The following is a 3,628-nucleotide window of genomic DNA, read 5'->3' on the forward strand; positions in this document are numbered from 1 at the left end:
AGTTACAATACCTTGTCACGGTGCTGACTTTTGCCCGTCGCCTGCAGCAAAAGCCTCTATCCCTCTCCTCTGGCTGGGCAGAGTACTGTAGGATTTTAGTCACTTCAGTGTAACAAGGACCTTGCCGTGTGGCCCCATCAACTCAGTGGACAAATCCACCCCTGGTGGGCGTGGCCAAAGACCTCTCCTCTGGCTAGGCAGAGGACGGGATAGAGGCCCCATCAACTCAGTGGACAAATCCACCCCTGGTGGGCGTGGCCAAAGACCTCTCCTCTGGCTAGGCAGAGGACGGGATAGAGGCCCCATCAACTCAGTGGACAAATCCACCCCTGGTGGGCGTGGCCAAAGACCTCTCCTCTGGCTAGGCAGAGGACGGGATAGAGGCCCCACCAACTCAGTGGTCAAACCCACCCCTGGTGGGCGTGGCCAAAGACCTCTCCTCTGGCTAGGCAGAGGACGGGATAGAGGCCCCACCAACTCTTCTATGTATTCGTAATGATCCTTCGTGTGAGTTGGGTTTGTTCCTTCGTTCACGTTGTCACTCCCTTATTTCTCGGTCTAGTACGGGGCCTTGGACAGATGAGTACTTTATTTATTTATTTTTACCCTTTTTTCTCCCCAATTTCGTGGTGTCCAATTGTTGTAGTAGCTACTATCGCTGGTGCGCGATGAGACAAGGGCATCCCTACCGACCAAGCCGTCCCTAACCCCGACTACGCTAGGCCAAACCTCCCGGTCACGGCCGGTTACGACAGAGCCTGGGCGCAAACCCAGAGTCTCTGATGGCACAGCTGGCGCTGCAGTACAGCGCCCTTAACCACTGCGCCACCCGGGAGGCCGATGAGGACTTTATTACTTTATGTGTATAGACTCTTCCTATACTCCCTTACCTTGTGTCTTCTTCTTTTATATACCAATACCTAATAACTTATTCTCAGTTATTATGCTCGTCAGCTAGTAGTCACTTGGAAACTAGTATTGTTATATGTATTGACTCTCCTAAAGATATATTATTGTCCACACAATGAAATATTCTTTAGTGCAATCACTTTAACCTATAACCAGGGTCACTTTCTGTTCAGTGAGAGTGTCAGAGGCGTTTGCTCTCCAGATCGTTAATCTGGCCTAGTTGTCAAAGTTTCAAGCTTTTATTAAGTCACTCTGTTGTTTGTCTTATACACATTATTACAATTCAATAGTTATACAGTTTCTCAATACAACAATAATGCTCAATCAATCCTTAATGTGCTATACTATGCCAGATATTGCAAATATAATTAGCTCAAAACACTTCTAAAAGTCTTAAACAAAACAAACACCCATATATTTACCTTGAAGCTCTATTCCCTTGGTCCTTCCACTGGTCTCTATAAGAGTAGTCATATTTTGCCCTCCGCTGTTTATACTACTATAATCTTCTTATTTAGTCCGAATTTCCTATGGTTTTTACTGCCGACTGTTTAGATATTGATGTCCTTTTGTCGACCCTTGGCTTCTACGAGGCTTTACTTATTTCTGGGCTTTTTCAATCTTGCCAAACTGCAATTGTCTCTGGCACACCAAAGATGGATCTTGTTGCTCCCAAGAGTTCTCGACGCCTCGCTCTGTTGAGGGGTGAAGTTCTCTCTCGCTCTGTTGAGGGGTGAAGTTCTCTCTCGCTCTGTTGAGGGGTGAAGTTCTCTCTCGCTCTGTTGAGGGGTGAAGTTCTCTCTCGCTCTGTTGAGGGGTGAAGTTCTCTCTCGCTCTGTTGAGGGGTGAAGTTCTCTCTCGCTCTGTTGAGGGGTGAAGTTCTCTCTCGCTCTGTTGAGGGGTGAAGTTCTCTCTCGCTCTGTTGAGGGGTGAAGTTCTCTCTCGCTCTGTTGAGGGGTGAAGTTCTCTCTCGCTCTGTTGAGGGGTGAAGTTCTCTCTCGCTCTGTTGAGGGGTGAAGTTCTCTCTCGCTCTGTTGAGGGGTGAAGTTCTCTCTCGCTCTGTTGAGGGGGAAAGTTCTCTCTTTCACAACTTTGTTCTCTTATTCTTTTAAAGAGGTGTGAGCTTCCAGTGTACAATACAATATCTTAAGATATACCAGTCGATAGTTTGCTCGTGCCTTGATGTCAAAGTAGTCAATACAAACAGAGTATAGTAAAAGTAATTTACCTTGTTCTGATGATTCTCTATGATGTCCAAATCATATGGGTAGAGGATCATGCCTAGGCACTGATCTCTCCTCCTTTTATATATATATATATATATATATCATATATCTTCTAGACACTCAGTTTGGAGAAAGATGTTCGGGAGTGCAATCTATCTTAAACCTCTAGTGACTCCCCCACTCCTGACTCCGCATGCGGGAGCGTAATCATCGCATAACGCAACGGACATAAATATCCCTTGAAAATATTCCTATTCATGAAAATAACAAATGAAATATATTGAGACACAGCTTAGCCTTTTGTTAATCACCCTGTCATCTCAGATTTTCAAAATATGCTTTACAGCCAAAGCTAGACAAGCATTTGTGTAAGTTTATCGATAGCCTAGCATAGCATTTTGTCCAGCTAGCAGCAGGTAACTTGGTCACAGAAATCAGAAAAGCAATCAAATGAAATCGTTTACCTTTGATGAGCTTCAGATGTTTTCACTCACGAGACTCCCAGTTAGATAGCAAATGTTCCTTTTTTCCCAAAATATTATTTTTGTAGACGAAATAACTCAGTTTGGTTTGTTCTTCAAGTTTGGCTGAGAAATCACAGTCACGAAAACAGTAGGACCGATTGGAGTAACGGCTTCCTCTGGTGACCAGTTGCGCAATGTAGCCGCTTACGGGTATTCTTCAACATAAATGCGTAAAACTACGTCACAATGCTGTAGACACCTTCAGGAATACGGAGAAAAAGTAATCTGGTTGATAGCCCATTCACTGCTCAATAGGGACGCATTGGAACGCAGCGCTTTCCAAACATGAGGCACTTCCGGATTGGATTTTTCACCTGCAATATCAGTTCTGTTATACTCACAGACAATATTTTTACAGTTTTGGAAACTTTAGAGTGTTTTCTATCCCAAGCTGTCAATTATATGCATATTCTAGCATCTTGTCCTGACAAAATATCCTGTTTACTACGGGAACGTTATTTTTCCAAAAATGAAAATACTGCCCTCTAGTCACAAAAGGTTGGTTAACACTAAGTGTTGCAGTCAAAAAAGCAGCATAACTTGATTGATAGCCTGAAAACGTACTTGTTATGAGGTAAGGAGACGTTGAACCTATCTAGCTGGCTAGCTAAAGCAAACTTAAAAAAAAATAGCTAGGAATCAATAAGTTGCAGATCTTGATAAAAAATGAACACACACACCTACTGAAAAATCATGCCAGCACATCAACCGCTGTGTCTTTGCTCCATGGCGCGAGCACCTTGGAATACCCCCTGACAGGGGAGGGAAATCAGTCGGTTTATGATAAAACGCTAGTTTTAAAATGTAATACACGGACAATCTAAAAGGGGCACGTGCTCTTGTTCCCCCAATGGGCATGACACCACTAGCCACTTTCATTGTGTGATCGATTCACAAGCAAGACAGGTTTATTACAGTCAATCATCAATCCCTTATGGCACCTAACGGTGAAGGAAAATCCAGACCCAG

Source organism: Oncorhynchus kisutch, linkage group LG2, assembly GCF_002021735.2.
Source record: "Oncorhynchus kisutch isolate 150728-3 linkage group LG2, Okis_V2, whole genome shotgun sequence".
Lineage (NCBI taxonomy): Eukaryota > Metazoa > Chordata > Actinopteri > Salmoniformes > Salmonidae > Oncorhynchus > Oncorhynchus kisutch.